General features: G+C 32.5%; 1 long non-coding RNA gene and 1 other non-coding gene across 2 annotated transcripts; one reads left to right on the top strand and one right to left on the bottom strand.

The window, feature by feature from the left end:
• The first annotated feature begins 220 nt into the window (after positions 1-220).
• On the top strand, positions 221-327 carry LOC128290984 (small nucleolar RNA R71). Its single transcript, XR_008280762.1, has one exon. It is a non-coding gene; the product is annotated as a small nucleolar RNA R71 (small nucleolar RNA).
• An 8,412-nt stretch (positions 328-8,739) lies between these two features.
• On the bottom strand, positions 8,740-9,748 carry LOC128290405 (uncharacterized). Its single transcript, XR_008280228.1, has 2 exons — positions 9,561-9,748; positions 8,740-9,291 (listed from the first exon to the last, which is right to left on the bottom strand). It is a non-coding gene; the product is annotated as an uncharacterized LOC128290405 (long non-coding RNA).
• Positions 9,749-13,631: the final 3,883 nt, after the last annotated feature.

Raw genomic sequence — 13,631 nt, 5'->3', positions numbered from 1 at the left:
GAGCATCATGACTGAATCAACGTTAAAAACGTCAGTTGTTTTAGTCGTCTTTGTCCTCATTACTTGCCACTGATAATTATTCAGTGAGATCTCTTCTATAAATTCATAAGCATCTTCAGATGTCCTATTATTGATAGTCCCACCAGCGGATGCATCGATAAGTTGCCTTGTTGAGGGGTTTACACCGTTGTCAAACGTCTGAACTTGCAGCCATAGAGGTAACCCATGATGAGGGCACCTTCTCAACAAATCTTTGTATCTCTCCCATGCATCATAATGCGTTTCTAGATCCATCTGCATAAAAGAAGAGATATCACTACGTAATTTAGTCATTTTAGCCGATGAAAAATATTTTAATAAGAATTTTTCGGTCATTTGTTCCCAAGTAGTGATTGACACTCGTGGTAATGAGTTCAACCACTGTTTAGATTTGTTCCTCAATGAAAAGGGAAATAACCGAAGGCGAATGGAATCATCAGAAATGCCATTAATTTTAAATGTGTCGCAAAACTCTAGAAAATTTGTCAAGTGATTGTTCCTCATCCTGCAAACCATCAAACTAAACAAATTGTTGTATCATTTGAATTGTGTTAGGTTTTAGTTCAAAATTATTTGCAGCTACAGCTGGCCTAACTATACTTGACTCAGTTCCTCTTAAAGTAGGTTTAGCATAATCATACATAGTATGCGGAGTAGGATTCTGATTAGCAGCAATCGCAAGAGGTAGCGGATTTTCCTGATTTTTAGCCATCTCCTCGGTTGTGGTGGAAATATCGTCCTCTTGCTCTTCCTCTGTATATCTTAGGCTTTGCCTTATTTCTCTTCGATTTTTGTGAGCTGTGCGATCGATCTCACTATCAAAAAGTAATGGTCCTGACGGGTTTCTTCTAGTCATGAACTATAAAAACTTGCCAGAAGCGAATAAACGAAAAATAAAAATAAGAAAATAAAATAAAAATTCAAATTGCAACAAAAGTAAAATGGCTAAAGTAATAAAAATTGAGTATTCCTAATATCTTAGTTCCCCAGCAACAGCGCCAAAAACATGATACGTGATATTCGCGACAAGTTTTAAAAATTTATAATTAATCATTCTTGAAACTAACTATCATCACGATGAAGCCAAATGTACCTATCGAACAGTAATATAGCTTTAGCAAGACTGGATTGTCAAACCCAAAGGAACCAAGAGTACTAGTAATTGCTTTCTTTTTATTATCTAGCCTAAAAATTAAGGGATTTGTTTATCTAACTAATTAACTAAACTAAGGGTGCACAGAGAGAAAATTGGGGAAAAACTTTTGGGAAAACTCGATTGATTAAGACAATACCCAAGGAAAAATCCACCTAGACTTCACTTGTTATTTGACTCAATCGATTTATTTATTCATTTGACTTGATCCGTAGAAATCCCTAAGTTATATTATTATCTCTCTCGAGATTGATAACGTCTAACCCTAGGTTGATTAATTAAAATCTCTTTCTAATTAACACCCTAGTGTTGCATTAACTCGATCTATGGACTCCCTTATTAGGTTTCACCCTAATCCGGCAAAATCTTGTCACCCTATCTCTAGGCGTGCAATCAACTCCGCTTAATTATGAAAAATTTACTCTTAGACAGGGACTTTTGCTCCTCTGAATAAGCGCATTAACTTGAATCAATATCTTGGAAGATTAAACCAAGAATTAAGAACACATAATTAAGAATAAGTCAAATATTTATCATACAATTCAGATAATAATAACAAGATCCGTCTTAGGTTTCATTCCCCTTAGGTATTTAGGGGTTTTAGTTCATAATTATGAAAGAAAATATCTCAAAAGAATAATGATAACAAAATATAAAGAAAACCCAAAACTCCTGAAGGAAATTGAAGGAGATCCTCAGTCTTGACGAATAATCCAGATTTTGAGATGGATCAATTGGCTTTCCTTGAGTAATTCATTGCCTCCTACTCCCTGTGTGTCTTCTAAGTGCCTCCTCAGGTGTTTAAATAGGTTTTAGAATGCCTAAAAGCCCTCAAGAGTGGCCTTTTTCGAATAATACTGAACTTGGGCTCGACAGGGACACGCTTGTGTGACACGCCCGTGTGCGATTGCTTCAGACCATGGTCAAGGCTGTTAAATAGGCACGGGCGTATGGTCTATCTGTGTGAGGAAGTCCAGGCCTTGTTAATTTCCCATGTTGGTCTATTTTCTTCGTTTTCGGCCCATTTCTTGCTCTTTTTACTCTCCTATGCTCACCTAAGTATAAAACATGAAATTAAAGGATTAGGAGTATCAAATTCACCAAATCTAATGATAATTCAGCTAAAAATATGCTAAGCATGAGGTAAGAATATGTATAAATTATGGTTTATCAATGGACTATCACAGAAGGTGTCATAGGTTTCTCCAACATGGGCTTATACATAATTTCATATATTGTGATCTGCCATTTCAAATTATACATTATCGAAGGCTACACCATAAGCATATATACAGACATATCTTGCAATGGGTCTTAGCCATATAGCTTACACACACATTCATGTATTGTAATTTGCCAATCCAATCTTCATCTTATTAGAGGCTACACCATGAGTGTTTCCAAATCAGAGTAAGATGTCATGGGTCTCAACCTTATAGTTTATTCTTGTTTTCGTATCGTGATCTGCCAGTCTAGTTAGCAATATAACTGCCCTACCAGAGGCATCATAGAGGAACATTTGCTCAGCATTTACTTCCCTAGATGATCACCTTTTTACTAGCTCATACATCTCCTACATCAGACCTTACCTGCATGCTTACCAAACATTTTTCTTTTTAATAGAATTTATACATATCATCGTAGCACATCTTTCATCTTTGCTAAACTCATATTTTTACTAATTTCTATAGACATCATCATCACATATATATATGCTTCTTGTTTGAACAGTTCATATCAAAGAGTCAGGATAGAGACCCACTTAACTCTCATCTATTGCAGTTCAAAGTTCTGGACTCAACCACCCTACTCAAACCAGCAGTAAAAACTGCTTACAAAACATAGAATCACCATTAAAACTCATTTACATACAAATTACCATTATCTTAATCACTTTTCCGCTGGTAATTAATAAATAAATGTTGAGTAGTAAATAAATAAAAAATTAACTAAGTTTTCAAAAAAAAAAGTCACTGTGATGAGAAGAATAAGTTTTCAAAAACAAAAGTCACCGTGATGAGAAGAATGTCAAAATTAATTAGTTTTTTGTTAACTCATATGTTTTTCTAAAAATAGGTTAAGTTTTCTTCTGAAATAAACAAATATTTTGAAATGATTGTTTTATAAACTCCAATCATAGGCCATCTTAGTGGTCGATGTAATCTCCCAAATTCGTTTCTAACATCTAGCTTGGGTTGGAGAGGTTACAATATATATAGAAGGATTGATCAATAATGGAAACTTGAATACAAGCAAAGAAAGAAATCAATCAATGTGAATTACTAACAAGTTCAAAAGCATATATTTGGATTATATTTTGTAAAGTACAAGAATGTCAAGGAATTAGACATTTTGTTTTGATAGTGATTATATTTTATATATATTTACTTTTATGCACTTTCATATTGAGTTGATCAAAAGTTTTGAAACTTTATAGAAAAGTTCAAGGTATCACTTGTTGCGTAAGTGATATTTTACTAAGGGTGCATAATTGGAGGCCTCCTAGATATGTGAAAATAATGTTTAAAAATCCATCAAATAGTAAAAACATAAATGAAAGAGCATATTGATATATATGGTATCTTGAGTGTTGAATTAAACATTCTTTAGTACAAGAATGTACATTTTGCACATTGTGGGTGTGTTGGTTTCTTATATATCAATTAAGCACAAATTAAAGAAAAATAATATATATCACCATAGTGTTGTAATATTTTGTAAAATTTGTGAAATTATATAAGCAAAAAAGTTTACCTATCTCGTTAAATAAAACTCATTGAGTTGGTTCTTAATATTGAAGAATTAGAGTGGTTGACTTCTTTATTCATTTTATCCAACTACAAGTTGGATTAAAGTTGTGGAAATAGAATGGTTGAAAATTTGTGTTAATGAGAATTAAAGTTGTGGCCACAACTGATGCCGACTATTTTCTAGAAACAGGGACTGATGTCCAACACATGTAGTAAAATAAAATTTTAGACATGTTAGCATATGAATTTATTATATTATAGATTCAATGTAACACCCCTATCCTATCTTTGTTGCTGGATTAGGATTTCAGACTATTACTAAGAAAAATAGAACATTTAACTTTCCAACAGAAACAATTATACAATTAAATACCAACATATATCAATTAAATCTAATCATGGCAAATATTACACTTATAGACCTTGAATCGAGCCTATGGAGCCCTAGAAAAAATTTAGGAACAATTTGGGATCAAATCGAAACAAATCAAAACATTTTGAAAAAAATATAAAAATTTTGGAAAACAGGGGTCACACGGTTGTATGGCCAAGTCGTGTGACAAAGCCTACACCACGTAAACATTAGAAGTCAAAACACTCAACTGTGTCCCAGCCTGTGTATCTACTCATGTGTATAATCAAAATAGGGTCACACAACTGTGTTGCAGACTGTAAACCGTGTGTGTATTCGAAGTTAGGTCACACGACCATGTGACCGACCGTGCCACAAACTATTTTGAGACACACGGTCGTGTCACAGACCATGTGAAACATGCACCTAAAATAATAAATATACACGACCATGTGTGGCGACTATGTGTGCCACATGGTCGTGTGGTAGCCTGTGTCTCAGGCTGTGTGCTCCATTTTTAACCCCTAAATTAAGTTAATCAAGCATCATTTCTTGCACAGCAAGACATGCCATATCTAACTAATTTTACATGGTTAAAATCACATTCAAATCACCAAATACATGCCAAAATTTCATTCATCTTATGTCTAACCAATATACCATCAAAAGGCATCTCAATCCATACATTCATTCAACTCAAGAACAAAGTTACAATAAAGGAACAAGTTTTATCATTAGTTAACCATTCATGCCTAAAACCACCAATCTAATTGACGAAAATATGGGCATACTCAACAAGCAACCATTTCAAAACATCATCACCAAATCTTTATATACCATTTAGGATCAACTTAATTATATCCAACACAAGTACACATCCAAAATAAAGCAAATCACTAGAAATACCAAAATAACTTAACGATTTACACATCAACAATAAGACACCACATCCCAAAATGAAATACAAAAGCTACCAAGATGGCTGGATAGTGTGTGCTCCAAAACAATTCGTCTAGTCAGTCCATAAAACGCCAACTCAACCAATATAGATAAACAAAAAAGATAAGTTCTAATTCTTGATATTCAAATGCAAGATCACACCACATTAGTATATATTTATTTACATCATAAATGATACCTTCCAAAAGTCATAACCAATTCATCATCCAAAATTTCTCAATACAACCATTAACATTTATAAAACAAAAACTTCATAGAAACATTTATCATTTAGTAGTAATATAACTATCCAACAAAATTGAACAAATAAATGAGTTTTAAGTCATTTGATGCATAGCCCGCTGAACTATAGTAACTGGACTCGGATACTCAATGATGCATAACAGAGGCACCAAAGTGCAAACAGAGGAAGGAATATGCAATCAAAGGCATTGAAGTGCAAACAAATGCACCAAAGTGCAAACCCGTACAAGCGCACATTAAAACCCTATTGGCATACTAATCGTATCCTAATCATTTACTATGTTCAATGGGGCATTAAGAATGGGGCATTATACTTAAAATCGCAATACCAATAAATCCATCATTTAGAGGCACTTCTTATTTCCGTACACATAATAACAATAATTACCATCATCAAACATTCATTTTATATTTGTACTTAATTACAAATTTTAATAATATATAAGTAACTAATGAAATTTCCCATATATACCATTAACTAGAAAACAATAATATAATCATAAAGAGATACACATATACATATTATTACATTATGAACTTACCTGCAATCCACTTCCAAATAATATACAAGGACTACTCTGTAATTTTTCTCTTTCCTCGATTATTGTCTTTTTGACTCGGTTCTTGATCTATATAATAATTAAATTTAATTTATTAAATTTACATAATTTAAAAATCAATTCAATGCATGACACCCTTATGTTTTCATTATTTTCACATTTTCCTTAAACTTTTACATTTCTCACAATTTAGTCCCTAAACCCGAAATTCCAAAATTTAACAAAATTTTACAATTTTCCATGCTAGCCGAACTTCTTTCTAAACTAGTACAATCCCCAATTATTTACAATTCAAAAAATTTCTATGCAAATTTTAATTATTTACACATTGATCATTAAACTCAAAATTAACACAAATTCTTTTACAAAAATATCCTAATCAACATTCAAATATATACAACTACCATTAAAAATCATGAACACCAAAATTCCATTACTAACCAATCCCTAAAACTTCAACATTTTTATAATTTCATCCTCAGGTTTAATAGTTTAAGCTACAACGAGTTCAAAAAATATAAAAATTATTAAATATGTGTGAGAGAAACACTTACATGCACCAATTTGCTAACCGAAACTTTAAGCTCAAAAAATGGAGTTTCTTTTTTTCTTTTTCTTTTTTGGTGGGAGAGAGTTGAGAAGATGATGATACCATTTTTTATCTTTTGTTTCTTTTCTTTAATTAAACTAATTACCAAATTAACCTCTTAATCTGAACTAAATTATTAACATAACATGACCATAATTTTCCATTAACTAACCATAAGGTTTATCTATCAATCAAGTCCGTTATTTTAGTTTTTCTTTAAAAATCAAGCACATTTAACTAATAGAAGCTACTTTAGCATATTTTACAATTTAGTCCTTTTTACTAAATTAACTAACCAGACATTAAAATTTCTTATCCAAATTTTAATACGACTCAAATATAACTCTATAAACATAAAATAAACATAAAATACTGACTCACTTGTTGGAATTATGGTCCTGAAATAACCATTTTCGATACTACTGAAAAATGGGATATTACATTCAATCTCTAATTTATGCTAATGAATGTGAGAGAATAATTTTCTTTGTATAGTAATACTACAACTAGAATGTGTTTCGATCCTATTCTTAGAAATTGATAATAGAAACCCAACTTTTAATTAGAAACCTCTTGTTTTAAAGTTCAATGGGTAAAAGCAAGTTATCGTTATATGTCTGTGATACACTAGTAAAACTCATTATAGAAAAAAAAAAGTTTAATGGAAACTAGTGTTATCCATTGCGTATAGAGGATGAATTTGAATACTATTAATGAAGTTCATTGTTTATTGTTTAAATGTCTAAAGCAAGGGAAACATTAAAAGAACTCTACCTATATAAACATAAGAAGTGATGCCACTTCAACAAGTAAAGGTTGGGTCTCTCTTGTAAATGTTTATTATGAACAAGATAAGCACATGATCATTTTAGTGCTAAAAGTGAACAACCTCTGACAGAAATATAAATGAATATTATGTGTAGTGTATTTCAACTTCTAATACTAGGAGTTGTGGTTCAATCTTCGGACACCAACAACTTATTAGAACTTTGAAAAGCATCCGCTAATTGATGGTTCATATTGAGAGATATCATCTTATATACATAATATTTGTTGGAGTGAATGGCTATAAAGTATGGTACCAACATTTAAACTAAGGGTGATTGTTAGTAGTTTATAATGTTGGCAGTAAAAATATTTTATTATGTAGAAAAGTCTAATAACTTATAATTATTGGCCAAATAATTGTGTTGTAAAGAGAATTTTGTATGTAAAGTTGTCTTTATGTAAAGTTGTGTTGTAAGACAACACAATTATATGAAAAGGTATCTTATTAAAAGATACATTCATATTAAAGGGTATCTCATAAAAGATACATCTATTGGATGTCTATATAAAAGACTTTTCTATTAGTCATTTAAATTGTTTTACTTGGAGTGTTGAGGGCTTTAGTGTATCTTGAAGGTATTTTAAAATCTTAAAGAAAGTGCTCTACATGCCTCAAAGTCATTATATTTTATAACATTATTTTATTTTTCTAACTTCTATTTTCCTATTATTTATTTTTCTAACAGCCAGAATATAGAAAAATTATTATGTTTCTAGCTATATATTAAATACGAGTACTACTTGGAAGCCAGCACCCACAAACATGATAAAAGTTAATTTTGATAAGAGTTTTGACGTGGAAGCAAGAAATGAGGAAGAGGGTAGTTATGCAGCATTGTGATGGTTTTTTAGTCCGACTACGCAACCATCCAATTTAGGGTGCGTTCTACATTAAGGTGAAAAAGCACTTAAAAAGAACATTTGGTTTTTACACTTAAAAGTGTGATGGAAAAGTACTTTTCATTCAAATACAAAATTAAGATATAAATGCTTTTGACTTTTAGCTTTTACATTAGAATGTGAAAATTATCAAATATCATTATTTATATTAACTATTTAAAGGGTATATAAAAATTAGATTAATTTATATTTTATATATCATTATATTAAATTATTTAAATATTATTTATTATTATATCTTTTAATAATTTATATATCATCTATTTTACAAATAATTTATATTAATTACTTCAAAAATATTTGGAACTTATATTTCATGTACCATTATATTAAATTATTTAAATATTACATAACTTAAAATGTCCTTTTCTTTAGACATGATAGACTTTTAATGGGAATTTTTTGTAGTAACGGAGAACACCAAAAACTAATGAGTACATTTTTTCATAGCACTTTTCTACCACTTTTCAACTACAACGGTAATGGAGAACTAATCCTTACTAAAGTTACCGAAGCACTAGCTTCCACCGTAGCCATTGAAATAGGGCTCCAATTGGGATTACAACACATTATTATTAAAGGAGATGCTCTCTAAGTGGTTTCGAAGTTGAAGGAAGACAAAGAAGACCTACCAACAATCGGACCTTGATAGCAAAGAGTTGAATACTTGCTAAACAGGTTCAGCAATGTAGGTTTCAACAAAGAAAGAGGCATGCTAATGAGGTGGCACATCATCTGGCCAAACAGGGTGCAAGGCCCAATTTTTGCCTGGGCCTAATCAAAACAGCCCAAAGCAGAAAGCCCAATTTTCCTAAACCTAGCCCACAACTATTTTCAGCACCACCATGCACCCATGTTCTCCACCACTCTTCCACGCCAGCACACCCACGAACGGTTTCTCTCCACGCCATACATACCTGCAAAATAGATTAATGACTCATAGCAGTTGACAGTAGAAAGAAATAACAGCAGGAAACGGTTTTGTACTTGGCTATAAAGCCTTTGAATTTTTCATTGTTTGGTTTTTTTTCTTTCTTTTTTTTTTCAGAGAGATTGTACACGAAATATATACAAAAATCAATAAAAAGCAATTCAAAGGTGATTTATCGCTATTTATTGTGTTTTTTTTTATTTTCAATTGGGTTTACATACAAGTATAAAATATAAGAGAGAACGAGAGGCTTACCGGAGTTATATCGCATTCACGCCGTCGATAGGACTAGCTCCGTTGGTCACGAACAGATTTTGGGAGTGGATGGGGGCTTGAAAGGAGCCTTTCAGCTGGAGAATAAAGGGAGAGTGAGGGAGATGAGATAATATCCAAGGCATTTAGGGGTTTTTTTTTTTTAAATAAAAGTTAAAAAGTTTTCTTTTAAGCACAATTTTTAAAGCAGGTTTTAGGTGATAAGAATGAAACAGCATGGGGAAGGGAAAGGAATAGCGTGTTTGACTTGGTCCACGTGCATGTACCCCTTAAATGGGTAATTTTCGTTACCAATCCTCCTTACTTGCGTCACCCTTGATTTGATCCTATTCTGTTTCTTTTATTTTTGCCTTGAAGTTTGCGCACCGTTCCAATTTAGTCCGAGCATGAGTGTTGCTTTTTTGGGGTTGGAAACATTTTCAATTTTAGCCCTTATACATTCACGCGCATTGCGCTTTGGTCCCTATTTCAATTTCAATGGTTTTTTTATTTGTTAATTGTCCCTTTAATTTTGCTTTTCTTCCAATTAAGTTTTTATTTATTTTTTCCATAAAATAAGAATATATTATTTTAACATATAGTTTTGTTCGACAAAATTCATATATATTTTTGTATATATTATTTTAACAAAATAAGAATATATTGTTTTCTTCATATGCATATTTATTTGTTTTTCTTCCAAAATAATTTCATATATCATTTTGTATTTATATACTTTACTTATATTAAGTTTTCTTTATATCATGTATATACGTAACTTATACTAAGTTATCTTTACTCTAAGTGTACATTATTGACTTCCTTTTATTTTATGTAAATATTTCCTTTTATTTTATTTTTTATGTATATTATTGATTTTATGTTATTTTATGCTTGTTTATTTTCTTCTAAGGACCCTATTTTAAATGGTATATTTTATTTATTTTCGTATGCTAGTACCTTTGTTTTTTTATGTATAAATTTTCATTTCAAGTATTATTTATTTAGATTGACAAATACTATGCTATGTGTTACTTTTTTTATATATATACATTATGTGTCTTGAAATATCGTTTATATATTATTATCTCGTACATTGTTTTTATTTTTATTATTTTTTGACCTATTCCAGACTGTCATATATGTTACCTTAAGATTTTTATACATTTGTTTGATTGCATACTAACGATTCCAAATTGCATTTCTTCTATATTATCTATATTATTTGTTAAAACGTGCCACATACTTTTATCTCATGTACAAAACTAAGCTTGTACACATGTTATTGCATCATGATCTTTAAATTCCAACTCTTTGCCCAACATCAATCGTTTTTTATCCCCAAGCAAACCAAACAAGTATTTTTAATTCGGTTTTTATAACTGTTAATTTAAAAATTTCCCAAAACAAAGGCAATGTTTGATGTTTGAAGTTTTTGAAATCGTGCCCTAACGTACTGGGTTTCGATTTTTCGTTTATCCAAAATAATCAAGCATCCCCTTTAAAGTTTTGTATGTGTTTTCTAAACTTCAAAACAAGGCAATGTTCTATGTTTGGAAATCCGAGAAATCATGCCCTAACATGTTGGGTTTCGATTTTTCGTTGGACCAAATGATCGAGTATCCTTTTGAAATTTCAAATACATGAGCTTTTGGAAATTAAGACTCGGCTGTGGTTTCGAGGGTTTAGAAAGTTATGTCCTAACGTGCTGGATGTGATATTTTATTCCTTCGTAACAAGAGAATTCTTAATGACCAATTTGAGTTATTCAAATGTTTTAAAAGAAATTGTATTTCAAAATATCTTTTAAATTTTAGACATAAGGACATTGATTAATCAATTAGGTACCAATTTTGGACGTCACGAGGGTGCTAGCCCTTCCTCGTGCATAACTGACTCCCGAACCCTTTTTTCTCGACTTACGTAGACCTGAAATTATTGTTTTAATAAATCAAAATGTTTTATTAAAATGATCAATCTCAAGGTGATCCGATCCCACCTCAGAAAGGGTCAGTGGCAACTCTAAAATTTCGTTTTTCAAAGTCGATCCCCATTTTTTTCAAACTTTTAAAAAATGGCTTCGACAGCTTAGCGACTCCACTAGGGAACAATAAGAGAGTCAAGCCATAAAATTGATTATTTTCTGTCCTTTTGTCAAAAATTTAAAATTTGGATTTTAACACACGATCCTTTTATTGCATTTCATGGGTTTTATGGTTTTTCTCATTTTATTTGTGTTTTGCATTTCGAGTTTTTTATATCTCCTCGCATCATCTTGCATGACCGTTGTGGTTGCACCTTCTAAGTGGGAGTGAGAAACTATGCCTTCGTGAGGTTTTCACCTCCGCATGGGCTAGTGAACTGCTTTCGGGATACATCCGTACCTATGTCTTCGTGAGGTTTTCACCTCCGCATGGCCATAGGGAAATGTATTCCCCTGAACTGAACTCGATCTGCATGAGCCTATAATGGGTGAGGGTTGAGGAATCTGCTGGTTTAGGTACCCTTTCTCTAGAACCGAACCACATATAGAGAGACTTAGGATCCACTTTAGGTAGAACCGTACCCAAATTTAGTGGTCACCCGAATAGTATTTTCTCTATTATTTATTTCTCTTGTACTAATGAGTTTTGTTTTTGTTTTGTCTATGACTGCATTGCATTACATCATTATAGAAAGGAGGTGTTGATTTATATTCGATTGCTAAATAGAACAGTTTGTCATAAGAAAACGAATTTATTGATAAAGTGGATTATAATACGGTTGTCTAAATATGGTCTAAGTAAACACAACCGAAGAAGGCTGATAATTTGCGGAGGAAAACAAGATTTTACCTGAAGATTCAAGTCAATAAAGATTATTCGAGAGCAGTCACGTCCCGACTTTCTTAAAGGAGCTAAAAGCATTGCGAGAATAAGTAAGTAATAAGTCGCAGCCCGGATTAAGCAAAAGGAGCTAGTGGAGGCATCTATTGGAAGTTTGCATGGTTTGACTTCAACAGAAAGGGATTGCCTGGAATATGAGGGCAAAGCTGCATATGTAATCCGTTTTATGTAAAGGAATTTGCTTTCTAGAAAAGTTGTTCTAATAGAATTGAGTTCAGAATCAACGTCTTACTTTCTTTTACATTTATTCCATGCATTTGCATTGTATTGCATCATGTGCATTAAACTTCACAAGAGAACCCTAATTAATTAGAAATCGTGTTGTAGTTACCCTGGAACATTATTACTACACACGGAGAAAAGCCAAAGTTATGGATCAAAGGTTGGAAAAACTAGAGCAAATGCAGAAGGAAATGCAGGATCAGCTGCAGGAACAGATGCAAGAGCAACTGACCAAGATTCAGCAGGATATGAAGGATCAGATGCTGGAATCGCAAAAGAACATGATGAATCAGTTAACCCAGTTACTGCTTGGAGGGCCAGGAAAAGGAACGAGCCCTATGATCAATCTTGGGGATGACAGTGAGGATCCTGTCTATCCATCGGGTTTCGCCCCAACAAATACCCCTGCACAACCCAATACATATCCACCTCGGGTGTCCGTCAACATTAGTCCTCAGCATCAAGCTGGCATTTTAACATTAACACATTTCCCGATAGGTTCAGGCTCCGGAGACAATCCGGTGAATCCTGGTGTCCCTGATCTGGATGACATGGCAGATGTAGAAAGGATAAAAGAAGAACTCCCAAAGTAGCTGGAAGACCGATACAAATGGTTGGAAGAGAAGTTCAAAGTGCTGGAAAGCACTTATTATCAGTATGGAATGGATGCTAAGGAGTTAAGCTTGGTTCCAGATCTAGTGCTCCCTCCGAAGTTCAAAATGTCAGAGTTTGAAAAATATAACGGAACTAGCTACCTTGAAGCTCACATCACGATGTTTTGTCGAAGCATGACTGGTCATGTTAATAATGATCAGCTGTTAATTCACTGTTTTCAAGATAGTTTGACTAGGGCTGCGGCCAAATGGTACAATCAGCTGAATAGCACCCAAGTCAAATCATGGAGAGATTTAGCACAGGCTTTCATGAAGCAATGTGGCCATGTGACGGACATAGTGCCTGATAGGAT

Source organism: Gossypium arboreum, chromosome 3 (assembly GCF_025698485.1).
Source record: "Gossypium arboreum isolate Shixiya-1 chromosome 3, ASM2569848v2, whole genome shotgun sequence".
Taxonomy (NCBI): domain Eukaryota; kingdom Viridiplantae; phylum Streptophyta; class Magnoliopsida; order Malvales; family Malvaceae; genus Gossypium; species Gossypium arboreum.
This window is presented reverse-complemented; position numbering and strand designations above follow the sequence as displayed.